Source organism: Schistocerca cancellata, chromosome 6 (assembly GCF_023864275.1).
Source record: "Schistocerca cancellata isolate TAMUIC-IGC-003103 chromosome 6, iqSchCanc2.1, whole genome shotgun sequence".
NCBI lineage: Eukaryota > Metazoa > Arthropoda > Insecta > Orthoptera > Acrididae > Schistocerca > Schistocerca cancellata.
In genome coordinates this window covers 347,808,948-347,832,644 of record NC_064631.1, presented here as the reverse complement: position 1 = coordinate 347,832,644, position 23,697 = coordinate 347,808,948, and the positions used below count along the sequence as shown (strand labels likewise).

Genomic DNA, 23,697 nt, shown 5'->3' with positions numbered 1-23,697 from the left:
AGAATAGAGGGAGACGATGTGACCTCACAGCTGTGAAGCTATGTGAAGCCGAGGGTAGCCATCTCAATCCGACCAAAACATTGCTGCTGTAAGCTTGTGTGCGTAGGCCTGTCGCTCGCTTTTGGAAGGATTTTGCGGTATTATGGTGACTTGTGTGGTGTTCGGATGTACGAATCGTTCTGATTGTGATGCGAAATCGAAGGGAATAACATTTCATGTGTAAGTTGCCTCGTTAAGTGTGATTTTACAATTTCATTGTGAATGAACGTGTGCTACATCGGTACTCGTATTATAGCGTGTTTTTCTCCTGTATGATTTTAGATTTCCTAAAAATGAAAGTCGGAAAGCTCTGTGGGAGAATGCCGTGAGGAGGAAGAATTGGTGTGCGTCTAAATGGAGCACTATATGTTCTCAGCATTTCCGAGAAGAGGACATAGACCGAACTTCCCTTTCAACAGTAAGGCTCCGAGAAAATGCTGTACCATCAGTTTTCCCTACACACCCCAAACATTTGCAAAAGGTATTTTAATTCAAAGAATTAAATTCTTAGTTTTCAAGTTCACGTTTCAGTATAATACGTACGTATCGTCAATAATCGAAGTGTTGAGTAACTCACTTTGTCTTCATCATGTACCAAATTAAAGGCTAACACTACATTAACTGGCGTAAAGTATAGGCCTAAACAGGACATGGTGTAGATTTGCCATTCTATGTACCGTATTTCAATAAATATTGGTGCTAATGAACAGTGTTTCCCAGTAGTGTAACGTAACTGAAATGTCCCAGTACGTATTACAAACAAGATGTATTTATGGGAGCGTATAGCTAACTTACTTTTCAGTTTCTATTATTTAGTTTGTGATACACGTTTATTACTGAATTAACAAAATTGTATCGTTTACATTGGAGACTAGATATTCGTAATATTACATTAAAAACTATTTTTAATCAGAAGAAACGCGGAATTTCGCGCCATCTCCCCTTATTCTTACCTCCATGTGCGTAACAGGCCGAGAAAATCCCAAGCAGTTCGCCAGGAAGTCACGAGAGGGTGTCAGATGCATTCAGCGGCCGCCCATTTCCTCTGCAGGCGTGGGGGAAAATGGTAATAACTCCACTTCTAGGGCGAGTAGAACAATAATTCAAAGTTTACATTAAAGAGGAATTTTCCAATTAATTTTCGGTAACAAAAAAAATCGTAATTTTTTTTTATTTGACCACCTCCGGCTCCCTTTAATAATTAATTATTTCACGTTTCTGTCGACACGATCATGCACAATTCATGGGATTTTTCAAAAATGACTACAAGCTTTTTTTTTACTTTCGTCATACTCATGAAATAATCAATAACATCCAAAATTCTTTGGATTACAGCTTAATAATTAATTATTTCACGTTTTTTCCACATGATTTCTGGACGATTCACGGATTTAAAAAAAGACTGCAAGCGTTTCTTTCTTTCTTTCTTTCGTTATGATTCCTTCATTCAGACATTCATTATGTTCAAGAAGCACACAATAACATCCAAAACTGTTGGGATTCCAGCTTCATAAGTAATTCAACTGAGCTGAACATATCACATTTAGCTTTCACGTTACCGTGCAACCTCTAACTGCAAAGATCGATACAGGTACTCATGAAGTCGATTTAGGTTTATTTACGTCACGATGACGTAGCGTCACGTCACTATGACATAGGGCTCTCCTCAGCTAGCGTGAGATGAATGCTACCTCCAAGGAGGTAAGAATAAGGGGAGATGGCACTACGTATCCCAGCCGTACTACGTTTTGAAGCCATGGGGGCGTGGCTCGCTGCCATGACACTCTGACCAAAACACTGCCAGTGTGCTATAGCGCTGCGTGTATTACAGTCGCTAATTGCACCATATACGCATGTTATGTCATCAGATTGGTTGTTTCAAAGTTTATGTTTAAAATAAAATCCCGCAAAGGCGAAATTCCGCGTTTCTTCTGATTAAAAATAGTTTTTAATGTGATATTACGAATAGCTAGCCTTCAATGTAAACGGTACAATTTTGTTAATTCAGTAATAAACGTGTATCACAAACTAAATAATAGAAACTGAAAAGTAAGTTAGCTATACGCTCCCATAAATACATCTTGTTTGTAATACGTACTGGGACATTTCAGTTACGTTACACTACTGGGAAACACTGTTCATTAGCACCAATATTTACTGAAATACGGTACATAGAATGGCAAATCTACACCGTGTCCTGTTTAGGCCTATACTTTACGCCAGTTAATGTAGTGTTAGCTTTTAATTTGTTACGTGATGAAGACAAAGTGATTTACTCAACACTTCGATTATTGACGATACGTACGTATTATACTGAAACGTGAACTTGAAAACTAAGAATTTAATTCTTTGAATTAACATACCTTTTGCAAATGTTTTGGGTGTGTAGGGAAAACTGATGGTACAGCATTTTCTCGGAGCCTTACTGTTGAAAGGGAAGTTCGGTCTATGTCCTCTTCTCGGAAATGCTGAGAACATATAGTGCTCCATTTAGACGCACACCAATTCTTCCTCCTCACAGCATTCTCCCACAGAGCTTTCCGACTTTCATTTTTAGGAAATCTAAAATCATACAGGAGAAAAACACGCTATAATACGAGTACCGATGTAGCACACGTTCATTCACAATGAAATTGTAAAATCACACTTAACGAGACAACTTACACATGAAATGTTATTCCCTTCGATTTCGCATCACAACCAGAACGATTCGTACATCCGAACACCACACAAGTCACCATAATACCGCAAAATCCTTCCAAAAGCGAGCGACAAGCCTATGCACACAAGCTTACAGCAGCAATGTTTTGGTCGAATTGAGATGGCTACACTCGGCTTCACATAGCTTCACAGCTGTGACGTCACGGCGTCTCCCTCTATTCATACCTCCATGGCTACCCCATCTTAAGTACCAGCGACATGTCTTCCACACTCTGAAGTATTAAGTACTTCAGAGATGAACGTAACCGAAGTAATAAGTGCTAGTGAGCTTTCATTGAGTTCTAACTTTGATGATACGTTGATGTCAATAGATGGAACTACTTCATTTATCCCCGCGAGCAACCCCTCGCCCAGGAAAACATGGAAAGCGAAGATAACATGATTTTTGACGACACTATACCGTCACCTATCACGCGAAATACAAATGTCAATTTACAAAGTACAGTTGTTAACAACCAAAGTACATTAGATAGCAACCAAAATGACACACTTGCCGCTATACCTCAAAAACTCGATAATACGAACATAATAAATAGTGCCAAACAAGACTTCGCTTACTGCAAAGATAGGCAGAAAACAGGTAATCTCGGAACAGCAAGTACCGGTAAAATTGATCTGTATGCCGACAGCCAAGGACGAAATACAGCCGCTGAATTTCGGCGTACAAGTAGTCAGAATTTTAGTTTTAGCTGTACAATAAAACCAGGAGCAAAATTCAGTGCTGCTACGTCAATGAGTCAAGAAAAAATTTCCTCACTGAGCAAAAAGGACTTTTCCATCTTCCTGGCGGGATCAAATGATATAGCTAGGAACGAAAAAAACGATCTCTTAATCTCGCTAAAAAGAAAACTGTATGAGCTGAGAGGAACAAATGTTATTGTTTTTTCAGTGCCACACCGTTACGACTTGATAGAATGGTCCTGTGTAAATAAAGAAATTGAAACTGCAAATAAAGAGATGCAAAATATTTGCAAGCGGTTTGAAAATGTAACATTTGTGAACATCAGCAATTTAGGGAAAAGATTTCACACAACACATGGTTCCCATCTAAATGTACTTGGAAAAAACGTAGTAGTAACAAAAATTTTAGAACTTGTAAATAAAATCTCAAATGTGCAGTGTGAAGATAGAAAAGTCATACCTCTCATGGACAGGAAGTGTGTGTATCCTGTAGACTCCAATGTGAAATCTGCTGTCAGTGAAGCTACACCTCTCCAAGACAAATGTGAAATTTTATTAATGCAAGTGAACACTCCAAATGTTAATAATTCACAGAAAGGCACAGCAGTTATGGAACAACAAACACCAGAAATAAGTGAAACAGCAGCAGCACCATCATTATCAGCAGAAGCAGCAACAGCAGCAGAACCGACAACGACTGGAGCAGCAACACAGCAACGCTTAAGGAGGAGCCAAAGGAAAAATACATCTGTGTCATTCAGTGATAATTTTTTATGGTTTCAAGCCAAGAAGAAAATAAAAATGTGAAAAACCAACCTGTTAACTCACAGATAAGTCACAACAACATCCTATTTTTAAACATTCAGGGTCTTGAAAATAAAGTTGAAATTCTGGAGGAGTCATTGCCACAGAATAAGTATTCTTTCTTATGTCTATCAGAACATTGGCTTAAACCAGAACAAATACAATACTATGTACCAGAAGGTTATAAATATGAAAACAGTTTTTGCAGATCTCAGTACCGTAATGGTGGTACTGTTATCTATGCTTCAAATGAAATAGAGTGTAGAGAACTAGATCTTAGTTGGGCATGTGTAGAGAAACATTTTGAAACTACCGGAATTATATGTGATATAATGAAACTTATCATAGTATGTATCTACCATTCCCCTGACTCAGATGATAAAACTTTTTTAGATAATTTAGACAGTGTACTCTGCTACATAACGAAATGGAAACAGTATGTAACTGTAATTGGGGGAGACTTTAATTCAAGCTTTGATGTAACATGTAACAAACCCAGTGTAAATAAGTTACTGAATATGCTAAGGCAGCACAACTTCCATCATGTAAATTCAGAACCAACAAGACTACAAGCGTGCTTGGATAATGCTTTTGTCAACTGTGCACGTGATATGTACTCCACCAAGGTAAAGGAATTTGTTTTCTCAGACCACTCCATGTTAACAGTAGAGTTAAGACACTTTATAAAAGGGGATGAGAGCAAGGCTGCACAAAAGTTAACAAAATCTAATACCTTAATATTAACAAAACACAATCTCATAAAACTAACACACCAGCTGAGCATAACAAACTGGGACAAATTATTTCAAAACTGTGATTCCTGTGCCCAAACAGTTTATGAAACATTCCACAATTACTTAACAGGTATTTTAAAAGACCATCTTGTTCAAAAGAAATACCATAAAACAAGAAAGGGTAAATTTTGGTACACCAAAGAACTGGAGAATCTAAAAAATAAGCTACTGCTGTTGAAGCGCCTTGCCAAAGTAAACAATTCTAATGAAATTAAGGATCTCGAAAAAATCACTAAGAAACTGTATAAGAAAGAGTTGCAATTGGCGAAACTAAGATACAACACAAATTTCATAAAAAATAGTAGAAACCAATGCAAAACAGCCTGGTCAGTAATTAATACTGTTAAAGGTGAAGTCAGAAACTTTGACAAGACAGTCCCAATACCAGCAGATACATTCAATAAATATTTTGTAAGCTGTGCTGATGATATCAAAAAGCTAATCAGTAAACCCAATGTAACATGTATAGATTATCTGAAGAGAGCAAACCTAAATCATAATAGGGCCAGATCATCATTGAAACACTTCAAAGAGGTATGCCAACATGAAGTTCTTAAAATAGTCCAAGAAATGAAAAATTCATACAGTACAGATATTTTTAATATGTCAAACAATCTATTGAAAGAAATCATACATTACATTGCAGCACCATTAACATATTCCATAAACCTGTGTCTCATAGAAGGGTTTTTTCCTGATCCTCTCAAACTATCCAAGGTAACTCCAGTCTTTAAGAAGGGTGTCAAATCAGATCCTGCAAACTACAGACCAATTTCACTAATTCCAGTACTAGGAAAAGTCTTTGAAGGCATAATATATAAGCAGATGTATGAGTACCTAGAACTAAATGGTATGTTAAGTGCATCACAGTTTGGTTACAGAAAAGGAAGGTCAGCTATACATGCCATAGAGCTCTTAGTCAGAGACATTCTAGCAGCATTTGAGGACCATGCGCACGCACAGGTAACCTTATGTGATCTGAGCAAAGCTTTTGACTGTGTTGACCACTCACTTCTGCTCTCTAAACTTGAGGACTACGGAATATGTGATAAAAGTTTAAAACTAATCAAATCATACCTCAATAAAAGAAAGCAGGTGGTGAGTTCAGGAAGTCATCTGTCAAACATACTCGAGGTTCATCACGGTGTGCCACAGGGATCTAAATTGGGACCACTTCTTTTCCTGGTACACATAAATGACTTACCAGGAAATATAGATGTAAAGACATATATGTATGCAGATGACACAACTTTTCTATCTGTAAACCATGTACTTGATAACCTTGTAAGTGATATGAAATTGGCAAAAGAAAATGCAACATCATGGTTTAATGCCAATGGTCTGCTATTAAATGAGGAAAAGACCCAGAATATGTGGTTCAGTCTATCAAAGACTACAAAAATAGAAAAACAAAAGACAAAGTTTTTAGGTATCGTACTTGACAACAGTCTAACATGGAACTCTCATGTTGATCACATAGTGGTTAGGTTGTCAAGAGTTATATATTTGTTGAAGAGACTGATGTGTTGTGTGACATTTGAGTATGTAAGGACAGCGTACTTTGCCTTTTTTCAATCTGTTTTAAGGTATGGGTTAATACTCTGGGGAAACAGCAGAAAAATAAATGAAATTATGGTGATCCAAAAGAAAGCAATCAGAGTAATGGCTAAGGTAGATAATAGAACACATTGTAAACCATTGTTCATTAAATATAGAATTTTAACAGTAATTAATTTATATATTCTTGACAGTGTTAACTACATACTTGTTGAACTACCTAACTTAAGTGTAACAAATGAAAGGCATGGCTACTATACAAGAACGTGTACTTCTCTGCTGTTGCCACAAAATAGGTTAGCTAAAACTAACAATAGTCATAAGTATATGGCAATTAAAATATATAACAAATTGTCTAAAAATGGGTCAATCAAGCCTGACAAATTATTTAAAGACAATGTTCATAACCTCTTGTTAACTAATCCATTCTATTCATTAGAAGAATTTTTAGAAATGCCCAATATCAACTTAAATATGTAAAAATTTATTTTATAAAATTAATAGGTTAAGTGAACTGACGAAGTCTATTGCATGTAATAATGCTGAATGACTAATAAAGAATCTGAATCTGAATCTGAATCATGTTTGCGTGCAGACATAAAAAAATATAAACACCAATTTGCTAACAGACATAAATACAAAATCTGACAGTTTGTTGCAAAACCTTACCATAGTCACACAATACATAAACAACATAAAACAAGAGCAGAAACAAGTTTTAAAAGATTTTCAGGATACAGTCACACAACAGAGCAGCGATTTGGCAAAGAATTCTCAGGAAGAAATGATTGTAAAATTTAGAGACATGGTAAAACAGCTAAAGCAAGCTGTACTTTCCAAAGTAAACAATGACATTACGAAAATAAAACAGAAATTAGACACTCTTAGCGAGCAGAATGATACAGTATAAAAAACAGTGATGAAACACACACACACAAACCTAGAAGGTACATAAACATAATTAACTTCCACAGTAATGAACATCTATCTCTACCATAGTGAAGAAACTTCATAAGGATTACGAAAATATACCAATAGCTATTAATGAACTCGAAATCGAATCAGTCTGTGCCAAACAGGAAAGAGGCAAAATTAGTGAATATAATTTCACAAGATGAAGCAGGTACTTTGGACAAAACCAGTACCGCAGCGGAAAAGGTAGTGAAGGAATGTAGATTAATCAATGATGTAGTTGAAAAAGTTATCTGGCAAAAGGAAAATGACATTATCAACAAAGTGAACACTAATTTACAAGCTTCGGAGCACAGGATATGCAACTACTTAGGTGAAAGTGTTACAGGGACACAAGTGGCTCACATAAACAAAGAGCCAGCCACAGCAAACCAAAGTGATGTATGCACACAGATCATTGCAAACCCTTCAAACAATGCCAGTAGTAATGACAGACCGCAGAGTGTAAGTTTACATGGAATAACACCAGAACCTGTACCTACAAGAAATGCAAATGATTATAACAGCTATATAAACACAGCACAAGATGCAAACAGCTTGTCAACTATATTTGCTGAGGAAGGTCTATTAAGACACTGTGAATTTCCAACATTTATTTGTGCTTTTCGACATGTGTATCCTAGAAATGGGAAGGGAGCACGAAAGATCAGGTTTGTTGTTGGGTACACACAATGTGATGTACTTTTGTGGGCGACCGAGGTAGCTCAGCGTTCTGCCACAGATTTACAATTTGAACTGGCATTCCTTGACAAATACTGGTCAGAAGCCATACAGGAGAGACTTAGGTGAGAGATTTTAATCCCCCCCCCCCCTTTTAATAGAAAATATGGTAGCTTGCGAGGGTATTTTGAGAAGTATCTCAATAAAACAACGTTATTGGACGAATCCTATTTCTCATGTTGATGTTTTAAAAATTTTAAAAAGTCATTGACCATAACACATTCATGAAAAATTAATTACTATACCTGAGCACGACACAAAATACTTTCTATAATATGAGGAGAAAGTAATAACAAATAGGGCGTCAGAGAGCCAAACACCACAACAACATAACTGGAATGGTCAATACAAAAAGCCAGATGCGAACATACAGCAAGGCTGGTATGCACAACTGCAAGGATATAGTAACCGTTGGCAATGGATACCAGAATGGAAATGGCAGGAACAAGAGATTTAAACAAAACTTTCCGTATAACATGAACGATTACCATCCACGAGCTAATTTCAATCCCTCCTCTCAAAATTAGTCCACAGCTTGTGGTCTCGCAGTCGCATTCTCGCTTCACGAGCACGGGGTCCCGGGTTCGATTCCCGGTGGCGTCAGGAATTTTCACCTGCCTCAAGAAGACTGGGTGTTTGTGTTGTCTCACTCATTATGGAGGGATGCTGACTCAGGATAGCAAATGGGAAGTTGCGGTGCGGAAAATGGCCCAGAGATCACCAGCGTGTCTGTCTGTGTGTGTGTGTGTGTGTGTGTGTGTGTGTGTGTGTAGTGAGTGATGTGTTATGAAACAATGTGTGTGTAGTGTGTGCAGTGACTGATAGTGAGATATGAGTGAACAGTGTGGCATTACATTATTTATTAAGTTATTTGTAAAAAAAAAAGTATTGTATACCAGGAGTAAATCTGATGATTATCTATAAGTAGAAGTCTGTAAATATGTGTGAATATGAATTATCTTATTTTAAATAGGTATAAACTTGTAAATACTTTGACAGGTCCTATATCCTTGTAAAAAGAGATCTACAGATGAATAAAGTTGCTACTACTACTAATACTACTACTACTACTACTACCACCATTACTACACTACTAGTACATGTGCTACAGAGTTATGCTGAAGATTAGATGGGTAGATCAGTTCACTGACAAGGAAGTGCTGAATCGAACTGAGCAAGATGAAATTTATGGCACAAGTAGACTAAAAGAAGACATGAAGGAATTGTATGTTTGGTAATAGAGGGAAGTGTGGAATGTAAAAATTGTAGATGGAAGCCAAAGCTTGAATATAGTAAACAGGTTCAAACTGATGTTTGCAGCAGTTGTGCAGAGATGGAGAGGTTTACCCCAGATAGGGTAGTGTGAAAAGCTGCATCAAATCAGTATTCAGATTGAAGACTTCATTGCAGCTGTGCCATAGGAAGTTCTCTTTCTTGGCAGAATTTATGGGATATGATGAATGAATGAATGTCAATTTCATTACAAAAACCTGAATGAAAGATTTTCATTTTAATTACTTGATGTATAAAGTTTATCTGACCATTTCATTAGTGTCCTAGTCAAGAAATGCTTATTGCTTGTAACATGTCAGATTAGTCTACTGTACAATACTTTAGATTAAATGAAGAACCCATTGCATAGTTACTGAGAATGATAATGTTTGTAATCACCTATAACTTTTATCATTCAGAATTCTGATGTTTTACAAGCTTGCAAATGTAATTGTACCTTAAAAGCTAATGTTTAGAATGGTTCAGAGCAAATATATGTAAGCAGCTTAGAAATATATAGTGTATTAATTGAATACCTAACTGTAATAATGAATTCAGCTTTCATCCAAGATTCAGTGAAAGTAATAGAATCAATATTAATTATGTAATTACAATATAAATTAAGAATTATTTTGAGTAATTGTTTGTAAAAATTATTTTTAATTTTCTTATTGAAACTATAATTTTATCAAATTTACACTTATATTAAATGCATTACTACCTTTCATAGTACCAACATCTGTACCAATATTGTTGAAGATTTACAACTTTCATTTGTAAGTTTAATTAAGTACATGTTGAAACAACATTTTGCAAAATTGTAATTGTTGTATGTTATTTATAGTTTAGCAGCAGCACCTGTCAATTCAGTCTGAAGTTCAGTTCAGTTGAACGTTAGTCTTTGTTATACTGTACTTCCATATCACTCATCTGTGCCACGTGCCCCACCCTTCTCGTTCAGATGATTTCTGACAATTTCTTTTATAGAGCATACAGCTCATGATTGTACCTACACCTAAATACATACTCCACAAGCCACCATACAGTGCATGGCAGAGGGTACTCTGTACCACAACTAGTTGTTACCTTTCCTGTTCCACTCACAGATAGAGTGAGGGAAAAATAACCATCTTTATGCCTCTGAAGAGCCCTTATTTTTTATTTCTTATTTTCATGGTACTTCATGAAATGTATGTTGGTGGCAGTAGGATCATCCTGTAGTCAGATTCAAATGCCAGTCCTATAAAATTTCTCAGTAGTGTTTTGCAAAATGAATGTCTTCTTCCCTCTAGGGACTGCTACTTGAGCTCCCAAAACATATCCATAACACTTGATGCTGATCAAACCTACTGGTAACAAATCTAGCAACCTGCCTCTGAATTGCTTCGGTGTCTTCTTTCGGTCCAAACTGGTGAATCCCAAACACTCAAGCAGTGCTCAAGAATAGGTTTCGCTAGTGTCCTATAAGGAGTCTCCTTTGCAGATGAACCACACGTCACTAAAATCCTCCAAATAAACCGAAAACAGCCATTTGCCTTTCCTACATCGGTCCTCACATGCTTGTTCCATTTCATATCGCTTTGCAACGTTATGCCCAGATATTCAAATGATGTGTCTGTCAAGCAGGACACTACTAATGCTGTATTCAAACATTATGGGTTTGTTTTTCCTACTGATCTGCATTAACTTACATTTTTCTACATTAAGAGCCAGCTCCATTCATGACACCAACTAGAAATTTTGTCTAGGTCGTTTTGTATCAGTCTACAGTCACTTACATTTGATGGCTTCCTGTACCCCACAGTATCATCAGTGAACAACCACAGATTGCTGCCCACCCTGTCTGCCAGATCATTTGTGTATATAGAAAATAGCAATGGTCCAATCACACTTCCCCCTGTCTCAAAAGAACCTCTTTCAGTTGTTTCTCTACACCAGGGATCCTTATTATTGTGTCATCCATATGAGACTCTGTGTAATGGTCAAATGACGGTATGTTTGTATAATTCTCCTGTGTGAATGAGTTCTTAAACATGGAATTTAAAACTTTGGCTTTCCTTTTGCTATTTTCTACTTCCAAACCAGCCTGAATGGACCCAGTTAGTACTTTTACATAGGAGCAGAATTTTTTTGGGTTCTCCAACAGATCTAAGTCAAGGTTTGACAGTGGTTGTATGTTTCATTCTTAGATCTTTTTACAGATGCAGAAATCTCTACTAATCTTTGTCTGCTGTCATTTGCACATCATCTTTTGAACTCAGAGTGCAACAGCCTTTGCTTCTTCAGCATCTTGCATATTTCATTATTAAACCACAGTGGATCCTTCTCATCTTCAATCCACTTACAAGACACATACTTGTCCAGAGCACAATTTACAATTTGTTTAAACTTTGCCCACAATTCCTCTAGGGCCATCATTTTGCAACTAGATGATTGCATTTCATTGTCTAATTGAGATGCTAATATCTGCTTATCTGCTCTTTCCAACAGAAACACTCTCCTTCCCATCTTGACTGATTTTTTAACTTTCATGACTGTAGTCGCTATGATGACATCATGATCACTAATCCCCCTCTTTGTACTGATGCCACCAATAATGTCCAGCGTGTCTGTAGCTACAAGATCCAAGATACTTCCATTGTGTGTGAGCTGCTGAACTAGCTGCTCAAGAAAGTTTTTGGAAAACGTGTTCAAAAGTACTACACAAGACTGCATCCCCTGCAGTGAATGCATACATGTGCCAGTCTATACTCAGTGGGTTAGAGTCACTACCAGTTAGTGTTGTATGATCTGGATGTTTATGCATAACTAACCACAGACTTTCTTTGAATGACTTTAGAACTATCACATCAGAGTCAGATGTTTGGTAAAAACATCCAACAATTAACTTGATTTCGCCCTTACCTAGATAAATTCATTAACACACTCAATTTCAGCTTCAGTGGAGACAGTATTTTTGGCAACTGCAATAAACACTCCCCCTCCCATAGTGTCTAAACTGTGTTTCCGATAGACATTCCAAGACACACTAAATATCTCAGAGTATTTTACATTGGGTTTTATCCAGCCCTGAGTCCCAAGAATAATTTGAGACTGAGAACTTTCCTGGAAGGCAGAAGATTTGGAAAATTTGTTATGAAAACATTGACAATTTACTGATAAAATTTTTACAGTTCAACAGTCTTTACTTTGAAAGTGGCCTGATTTCCTTATATGTGTATCAACTGGCAAGCATTCACGAGAGTATGTCAAACTACTGCCTAGCCTAAAAAGCCCCCACATGCACTCCACAATACTTTGTGTAATGCTGCCTTGACTTATCAGTGAGAGTCCTACAAATCCCCACTTGATAACACAGGTCCAGAAATCTGTGACCAAGACCATCACAGAGATGATGAAGCCTTTGGCTGAGACCCTCCACTTGGCTCTAAACTGAAGAACCCCGATCAACTCTGGGAACAATGCTACAAATTGTGATCTCTACTTGCAACCCATGTGTAAGGCCACAAGTATTCTCAACCTCTGGCAGGTGCCTGTAAGAGCTGAGGCTGGGCTCAGAACTAATGCAACAGGGCCGGCCGGTGTGTCCATGCGGTTAAAGGCGCTACAGTCTGGAACCGCACGACCGCTACGGTCGCAGGTTCGAATCCTGCCTCGGGCATGGATGTGTGTGATGTCCTTAGGTTAGTTAGGTTTAAGTAGTTCTAAGTTCTAGGGGACTTATGACCACAGCAGTTGAGTCCCATAGTGCTCAGAGCAATTTGAACCATTTTTAATGCAACAGGCCTCATTGGTGCTGGCACGACCCACAAATGGCAGATGACTGCACGCCGTATGCTCGACAGCAGCAGGCAAGATCGCCTCAACATCACGGATCAGGACCCCCAGCTCTTTTCAGCCTTGAATGCTATCTTCCTAAGGGGCCTCATAATGCACCTGACATTGGAGCTCCCAATAACTAGCTCATATGTTCCTGCTCAGACCCCGCTGAAGGAACACCCATCTGTTCACTCACAGATTGAACAGGTGAGCCCATACACCCAGCCTCCACAAAGACTCTCCACTTAGAGTGATGTGAACACATTACCACCCACTACTCACTCTGTGGGTCCACCGGATTGTGTAAACTAGAAGGTGGCTTGGCAGTAGAGCCTTTGGGCGAAACAAGTGACACCTGAGGTGTCCCATGAGATACTCCAGAATCTCCGCTGCTGCTGCACACTGAGGCGTTTGCCTGACAGTGACTGATCACAGACAAAAATCACATTTAACTGTTTGTGAACTGTGGCCAGCTCCTGATGTGTAACCAAGGGATGCTGATACCTCAATGAACTATGTAGCTGGCTGTTCAGGAGAAATGATGGCTGAGCTACAGACTACCTGAATTTACACTTACATCTAACAAAAAAGCAACACTAAACTTCTTAAATACTAAAAACACGCAAGGAATTAAGTACATATGTACTATTAATAAAACACAGGAAAAGCTAAATATGTAACTTGATGTGTCACAGGTGATAGACAGCACCTAACCGAGTGGCTAAGTATAATGATTACAATGGTCACTAGTCTCAAAACAAACAATTGAGTAACTACTGGCAAATGACTAATTGAATATACACTTACAAAATTCAAGATTAAACTCTGAGAATCTGAGGCTTCAGATCTGCTGGATATTTAATATTTACAAGGGTCATGGAATCAAGTAAATAAAGTGACACTAGAAAATTCTGCAGTGGGAAACTACACTAGAAAGTAAACTCACTCAAGACAGAAGATTGAAAAATACACAAATTCTTGCAACAAAAATATGTAGCACTACTCCATCTTCCTCTTTCATAGGTTGGGCCAACGGAACAGTCTGAGAGAAGTGAGTTTTGTAATGCAAATTAGGCTTTGTTGGCTCCTATTAATCTCTGTTTAATGTCATAATATGTGCCATTTGACTGGGTAACTATCAATCTCAAATATTTTAACTGCTCACCTCTCTTGAAAGTACAATCATCCAGTATTATTTGAGGTGACATGTTCTCTTTGCATGCTTTCCCATCAGCAATATATGAGGGTCATTCAGTAAGTAATGCCCTGCATTTTTTTAAAAAATCCATTAATATATGTAGACAAATGTCCTTGTTGGTGCTTCATATTTGATGTTTGTTCTGTGCACCAGTGAAGTTTCAAACCATTCTGGCTGAGGGCAGAGCCATAGTACAGGATCAAAATGGAGTCTCCAAATGCCTCACATTACAAGCAGCATGCTATTATTAAATTCTTGTGTGCAGAAAAAGAAAGCATGGTGAGCATCCATAAACATTAGTATGCAGTGTATGGCGATGCTGCAGTTGAAAGGAGCACAGTTGGGTGATGGGTAAAGAACGTGACAGCCTCAGGAAATGCAGGAACAGAGCTCCATGATCAGCCATCCTTGGGATGTTGTATCATAACCACTGCTCCAGACATGCTGAATCATATGGATGCCATTATTCATGCCAAACAGTGCATCACAACTCAAATATTGGCTCTACAGTTGTCGGTCAACATTGGAAGTGCGTATGTAATGATCGAGACTCTCAGATATTCAAAGTGGTGCTCACCATGGGTTCCACAAATGGTCACAGCAAACCACAAGATTCAAAGTAAGGCCACTACATCAGCGTTGTTGGAGCGTTTTGAGACTGATGGAGAGGCCTTTCTGTAGCAGTTCATTATGGGGAACGAAAGTTGTGTGCACCACTTTGTGCCAGAAATAAAAAATCAGTCCATGGAGTGGCATCGTACTCATTCACCACAAAAGAAGAAATTCAGGAGAACCCCCTCTGCTGGAAAAGTTATGGTGACAATCTTCTGGTACTGTGCTGGCATCATTGTCGTGGATGTGATGCCAAGTGGCATACATGAAGACTCTGAATAAACTCAAGAACCATTCTCACCGTGTTTCATTGGACAAGAATCCAGCAGAAATATTGCGCCAACATGATAACGCACACCCACACACAAGTCTGAGAACCCAGGAACACATTGTCAAATTGGATTGTACATAATTGCCTCATCCACCCTACAGTCCAGACCTGCCACCCTTGGAATTCCATCTCTTTGGGCCAATTAAAAATTCTCTGTGGGGAACACACTTTGAAGATGATGAGAGTATCAGTCATGCAGTGAAAACATGGCTACACCTACAGAACAAGAGCTTTTACCAGCAGGGGATACATGCTCATCCACAATGTTGGCGAATGGACATAGAACATGATGGAGACTATGTAGAAAAATAGGTCATGTTGATGTATATTGTCACCAAATTCTGAGTCTTAACAATAAATACACTACTGGCCATTAAAATTGCTACACCACGAAGAAGATGTGCTACAGATGCGAAATTTAACTCACAGGAAGAAGATGCTGTGATATGCAAATGATTAGCTTTTCAGAGCATTCACACAAGGTTGGCACCAGTGGCAACACCTACAACTTGCTCACATGAGGAAAGTTTCCAACCAATTTCTCATACACAAACAACAGTTGACCGGCATTGCCTAGTGAAATGTTGTTGTGATGCCTCGTGCAAGGAGGAGAAATGCGTACCATCACGTTTCCGACTTTGATAAAGGTCGGATTGTAGCCTATCGTGATTGCGGTTTATCGTATCACGAAAGAAACTTTCCCCCCTCCTAACAGCCGTGTACCGCAAGTCTCTAGAGGAATGGAAGGTTCCAAATGATTGGAAAAGAGCATAGGTAGTCCCAGTCTTCAAGAAGGGTCGTCGAGCAGATGCGCAAAAATATAGACCTATATCTCTGATGTCGATCTGTTGTAGAATTTTAGAACATGTTTTTTGCTCGCGTATCATGTCATTTCCGGAAACCCAGAATCTACTCTGTAGGAATCAACATGGATTCCGGAAACAGCGATCGTGTGAGACCCAACTCGCAAAACACTGCAAAAGTGGCATACTATGGCTATTTTCATTCTCTCATTGAGTACAGAATTATTTTTTGGGGCAACCAGCCAAGAGACTCGTGTAGAAATAGTTTTCGTAAAGTTAAAATATACACAACTACATGCCAATATATTTTTTCTCTCATGTGTTTTGTTTGTAAAAATATAGAGATATTTCAACCAAACAGTAATTACCATGAGCATAACACACAGAGGAAGAATGACATACACAGCGAGCTCAGAAATTTGAGCTTGGCACAAAAGGGTGTCCATTACACTGGAGCAAAACTCTTCAATGCTCTTCCTACCAAAATAAAGACAAAGATTCACAACAAGAGTAAGTTTAAGAAAGCACTAAAATATTTCTGCTAGAAAAAGCTTTTTACAGTCTAGATGAATTTTTAACTAAATAAATTGTAATATTATAATATTATATAATACAAGTTGACATAATGCCATTAACAATGTTATTTAACCTCAGCTCTGTATCTGTATCTGCTCTGTATCTGTTTTCTGTAGAGTTTTAATGGTTCTAAGAAAATATGTATTTTCTTTTCCTGTATTGCTGCCCAAAGAATTTACTGTATCAATTTTTATATAATTATGTACTCAAATTTCTGTCTATGCTATAGGATTATCAGATTGTATTTGTAAAAAACTGACTCGTTCCACGTCCATGTGTATCCAACATAGTTGGACCTATGGAACACGAAATAAATCAAATCAAATCATATCAAATCAAATCAGTATATTGCTGTCATGGAATATCTCAGATCAGTCACTGCAAATAACTTCAGAAATATAAATGTGACCCTTACTACACCGGTACAAGTAATGCCTACCATAGAATATCCAAAATTTGAAAAACTCTAGTGATTATGATAAAATATCAACAAAGATAATAAAAGAGTAAGTTTCTGGATCAAAAACCATATTAGGTTATCAGTATAACAAGTCATTTATCAGTGGAACATATCTTGAATGGTTGAAATAAGTCTCTCAAAAAAGATTTTTTTTTTCCACACACAAGCACCACCATTGCTTATTTGGGACTGACAGGTTCATTTTAAAATGGCTGTTCACATCTAGGTATACACTGTTGACTGTTGATGTTTGCTTAAGTTTTTAGCTCTTTATTCCTCCATATGGTAAAAAGATCTTGGCATGGTGGTGCTGAAAGAATCCTGTATTTTGTACACAGCCACAGTCTCAAAATGGCAGTTTTTGACCTAATAGTATGATTGAAATGTGCTGAAGTTAAGCCTTTGTTTCAGAAAGGAGATTAAAAAAATATTGTCAAATTTCCATCCAATCTCACTTTTGCCATCATTCTCAAATATTATAGAAAAGAGCGAATCAAAAAGTCTTTGATCCTACTTTTAAAGCCAAAGTAAGGTACTTACAGGTCTGTCTTTAACTTATTGGAGGCCCTGGGCATATTAGGATAATGGGGCCCATATAACCTTGACAGATCACTATTTTGTTAGAACAGACAAAACAAAATAGATAAGCAAGGTTGTAGATATATTTTTATTTCTTTACAGTCACATTAAATGAAGAGATAATACAATATAATATAATATAATCCACAAAAGTAACTCTTTTAACATTCACAAGTTAGTGCTTAAAAATCTACATTGACTGAAGAGTTACCTTTCTAGATTTGAAATGGGCAAAATCGTTCATCACTTCTTCAAAATTTATATTTTTGAGCATATCACCTTCTATGGATATCAGCGATAAACTGGTTATTCTCTCTTGAAGCATTGTACTTTTTAACTCATTTTTTATTATTTTTAATTTGGAGGAGGAGTGTTCTGCATTGCAGTTGGTTACCATCATGCTTAAAAAGATTCTCAATGTGATTTCTACATTTGGAAATGTGTTTTCACTTTTGTTTTCTTTCAAAAGGTGATATATTTCCAATATACTGTCAATTCCCCCATTTTTACCATGAACAATTTTCAAGTATTCTGTTAAATGTAGACATTCTGCTTCTAACCCTTGCCCATTAACGTCTTCATAATAAATTTCAGCAGATTCTTTGCAACTTCGTCTCAGCTCTTCGGAATTTTGAAGATACACAGGTCCCTTACAAATCAAAATTTCGCAATTTCTTTCTGTGAAATTTTCATGTAAATAATCAGTGGTATCATGTGATATTTCTTCTGTGTTGGTAAACTGTTGTTTAACTGATACAGTTGTTGGTGCTGGTGAAGTCACCAAAGTTGTTGCACTTTCATCATATGGACAGTTGCTTTCTGATTCAGTCTCTTTTCCTAAATTGGTAGAAATTTGAAATTAGTGTAAACATCAACATTCAGAAATTCCCAAAATTTGTGATTGTCACAGCTCATCATTTGAAAGATTTATTATTTGATTGCTACTTACAGAAGTTGCTCCAGGCTGCTGGTGTTTGAAATCCGGCAGGAGTGGTCCATGGCAGCCCCAGAAGACTGTTAACAGCATTTTCCCAATAGACGGGGCATAACAGAATTCTCTTGTTAAAGGCAAACACAGTAGTAGTAGTAGTAGTAGTAGTAGTAAAATATGCTGTTACTTTTGTAACTTTTCAATTACTTCCTTCTGACATACAGCTTTTTTCCTTTTTGCAGATCCACTAGGATATGACCATCTCCACATTTTATATTATAATTCGGTATTTATTTTTACACTGAAAATAGTCACTAACACAAAACAAAACAGGCAAACGATTTAATCAGAGAATACCTCAGAGCACAGTCAGTAACAACAACAACAACAACAAACAAAACAAACATCACAACACTGCGGACAAATAAAGGGGAATGCCCGATTGTAGAGTTCGTTTATTTAAGTCAGTCGGTCACGTTTAATTTACGTCGCTATTCACTCTAGGCAGAACTGTGACTGCACAAACCTAATAAGCAAGTAGGCATTGTAGTCAGTCATTATTGCTCAATTATTTCGAAATAAACTTGTTTTTTGATAATAAATATCGGTTGTCATTTGTTGATCTGGCAGGAACTAGGGGACCACAATCGATCTCATGGCTTTGGGCATGTACCCAGAGTGGCCAGTGGGAAAGGGGGCCTGGGTATGTACATTTAATTACAAACATACATACTATTCTATGTATCTCACACTGTTTTTGCACATAGTGTCTACACCAGTTGAGGCATTTGTCGCATCGCAGCACTAAATTTGAGATGCTCCTGTGGTGAAATTCATCCAACTGACAGTGGAACCATCACACGGCTGCTGTCTTGCCTTCACTATTGAATGTTAATTGCTGTTGTGGCCTGAACTACTTCAGTGAACCAAAAATGTAAAAATCACTAGGAGTATGGTCCAGATTATATGATTGGTGATCCAGACTCTCCCAGTGAAATGTGGCCTTGCATTGTTGTAGAAGACAACCACATTGTCTATATTGAGAAATCCTCTGTGTTTCTTCCTAATGTCACACCACAGACGTGATTACGTGGGACAGTAACTGTCTGCATTGATGGTTGAATCTGGTGTTTGAAATCCGGCAGGAGTGGTCCATGGCAGCCCCAGAAGACTGTTAACAGCATTTTCCCAATAGACGGGGCATAACAGAATTCTCTTGTTAAAGGCAAACACAGATGTTTCCACATCAAGCTCTGCTGATTTGGTTCTGACATGAAATGCAGTATCCACATTTCATAACCAGCAACAATGCGGTCCAGGAAACTGTCACGCCTGGCATATTGGTGCAGATGATTCAATGAAGCAATCATTCACTTGCCTTTCATCGTGTCATCCAACTGCTTAGATGCCCAATGATTATTATTTAATTATTGATTATTTATTATTATATTATTTTATATTATTTAATTTAATGTGTAGGCACACACAAAAGGTGGAAACCTATGCTCCTATGTACTAATGCTATTTTGTGGCAGGTGGGCTGGTTGTGGTGGGGGTAGTGTTCGTTGGGGTCGGAGATAAGGAGATGGCTGGGGGTGGGTAGTTAGCAGCTCGAAGGGACAGTGGTTTGCCAGTGAAGAATCTGGGAGGGAGCGTTGGCAGTTATAGTTGTAGTGGTCCATGGGAAACAGCTCATGCTGAAGGCTAAGTGTGAACTGGTAGGAGGTGACAGGACAGATGCAGGGAAAACTTTGTGTGGAGAGAACAGAGATAGTGAGTTACCTGAGACTGAGGCCATGATGATTACAGGAATGGGGGATATGTTGTAAAGGTAGCTCATGTCTGTGTAGTTCAGAGAAGCTTGTGGTGGAATGAAGGATTCAAATGGCTCAAGTTGTACAGGAGCCATTGAAATTGAGCATGTTATGCTCAGTTTTCACATCCTCCAACCTGTCATTCCCCACCAATTCATGTCCACACAGTCTTCAGCATGTGTTGCTTTCCACCGGCTGCATTTCTAACTGACAATCACAACCAGCCCACCTGCTGCAAAATAACATTGGCACTGTCAGTCTAGTTGGCACCATGTAGGAGCATAGGCTCGTGTAAGAGTGTGTGTGTGTGTGTGTGTGTGTATACACTTAGATTGTCAAAGGATACGTCTGAAATCTAGCAATTTTTCCCTCTTCTGTGTGTAGTTATCAATGACTCAATGCTTCTGTTTTTCAGTGAGTGGTCTCCTTTAATCTTAAAATAATTTACATTCTACAAGAATTTTCCTACAAAATTTGCTGGTACTAAAAACAGATATTACTTACCATAAGCACTCCTCTTCCCTCCTCTCCCTTCCTTTCCTCTCTTCTGCTGTCCTCTCATCTTCTTACATTAAATTGAATGCTATGTAGAAAAATTCTTTGGTGTCCAGTAAGGTAACGAGTTAAAATGGAGCCACACATAAATAAACTGAGCTCTTTTCAGCATGTTTTGCCCCTAGAAGAATCTCTCACTCTGTCAATTTGAAGACTAAGGAGCTGACTTACTGTCCTACACTAACTACCTATTGTCTTATTGAATTACCTATTTGGGGAATGTTGCTAAATTAAACAAAGTGTCAATTTAATAAATGTGAGGAGTGTGAAAACTGTGTACAGCAGATAACTGTACAACCTCTTCAAAAACTTGGAACTCATGTAATCTCTTCCCATAGATTTATTTCTTTATAGTACTTTTTGTTGAGTGATATGTAGAGTTTGGACCAACATGAAAGCTAGTCCAGTCCTGTTCTACATGCAACTGCCAAACCTCGGGTTTTGGATATCTTCATCACAATTACTGAGTACACTAATTTTCTGCGATTTATGAAAACAGTATTTGTCAAATAATAGTATGAAAGTCACTAGATTGTTGAGCTGAGTATATCTTGTATGATTGTCACAAAATAAAGACGCATGGAAGAAACGGCTTAACAAATTTTAATACAGGAATCTTGAGCTGATTGACATGACAAAGCCCTTAATACAGGTTATTTGTAGCAGTGGCATAATCAGCAATGATTTGCTGTATATATGTTCCACACTAGAAATGAGTGTCTCTTACCAAAGTAGAAAATCCATACTTGTATGTTAAATGCATACAAAAAGCTACAAAGAATTTTACTTACACAGGTTGTAACACTAATTAATGAATCTTCCAGTTTTAGAGTTCCACTAAACAGACTGATTGAGATAAGGGCCCCTGAAAATAAGGTATTATTTTGCTAGTTAGCAATATTTAAATTTGAATCAATGCAAAATATGGCCTTCAATAATAATTATAAAGTTACAAATTCAATTTTTATTGAAACTTTACTGTCATTTTAAATACAATTACATCTTATAATTATGTGCAAAACAATAGCTTTCTATATTTCTGAGGAATGGAGGAGAACGGACACCTTTGTATTGGGTAAGGTTATAAAAGTCAGTGTCTTGGTCAATTGCTCTTATTATTAAAATACATTAATTACTGGCTTTGGCTTTGCAGCCGTCATCAGATCCAATGACTACAGCAGTGACAAATGGCTGCAAAGGTGAAACTCTAATAAATTTTAATAAAGTAGCATTTGACCACGGCACTGATTTTTCTACTATAGTCCAAATTATGATAGTTTATTGTATACCTCTTGTTAAAAAATCTAATAATTATCTTTATATACTGCAAGCAAAGTACTTCAGGCAATACCTTAATCAAATTAACTATTGAATACAAACCAACAAAATAAATTCAGCATGCTGAGAAATAGTCTGCACCCACTTCATCCCATTCAAAGCAGTTTTTCATTAAAAAAAAAAGAACAGCAATAACAAAATGTGTAATCTCTGTGTCCCATCTTGTGTTTTGACTGCTACCAAAAATGTCTGAACAACATGATGCTAATCAAAAACGTCTTTAAAAAAGCGAGTATCTTTTGGTCTAGGAGTTGGCTCTCATCCTTGCTTATGAAAGAAAAGTCCATACAAAATTCCAATGGCATATGAAAGAGCTGTTGTAGAAAACATTCCAAAGAAACCAGCTACTTTTAAAGTACTCCACTCAATAATGTTCCAACTGACACACACATAAATACTAACATGTTCATAATCCCCATATGAAATGTTGTCATCTCAATTGACATTACATCACCTATGTAACTGAAAGCTGCCAGTATCATTAGCATGGAGCTACCTGTAATTGCAGGAAATAATGCCTGCATTATACCAGCAACTTCCGCAAACCAATCAAGAAGAAAAAAAATACATACACAGGAAATGACTGATAAATGAGAACAGTTCTCCAACCATAGGTGGCAACAATAAAGGTTTCGTTCTTGCACATTGATCGCTCCATACCCCTATGTATATAATTAACACAGCTGAAAATGGTGATCATGCAGCATTTCTCCATGTGGTCATTTTAGCAGCCAACTGTTAAGCTTGATTATCTTCTTCTTGATAACAGATAATATTATCTAAAGTAAGAGCATTACAAACTGTACTATTGTAATGTAAGCCTACATGACATTATTTTTCCAGATTAAATTGTCAACTGACATTGTAATAAAAGACATGGGAAGCAAATCTAACACAGTAATGGTTCCACAGTAACATTACTGAAAGTATAATTAAGTTTATGTTTGACAGTCATATTTGGAAGATTCTGTATTGTCTAGACATTATGCCTAGAGTTGATTTCTTCATTGTCAGAGCAAATATTTTCCACCACCATTGAAACATAAACACCTTATGTTATAGAAAAGTTTGAGAAAATAATATAAAGACTGATGGCAAATATTATTTATTGAAGTAACCAC

General features: G+C 37.4%; 1 long non-coding RNA gene across 1 annotated transcript; it reads right to left on the bottom strand.

Annotated features, from left to right (window-relative positions):
• Window positions 1–18,154: 18,154 nt before the first annotated feature.
• Window positions 18,155–22,105, bottom strand: LOC126191487 (uncharacterized). Its single transcript, XR_007538356.1, has 3 exons — window positions 22,030–22,105; window positions 18,888–18,952; window positions 18,155–18,775 (listed from the first exon to the last, which is right to left on the bottom strand). It is a non-coding gene; the product is annotated as an uncharacterized LOC126191487 (long non-coding RNA).
• Between the last annotated feature and the right edge of the window lie 1,592 nt (window positions 22,106–23,697).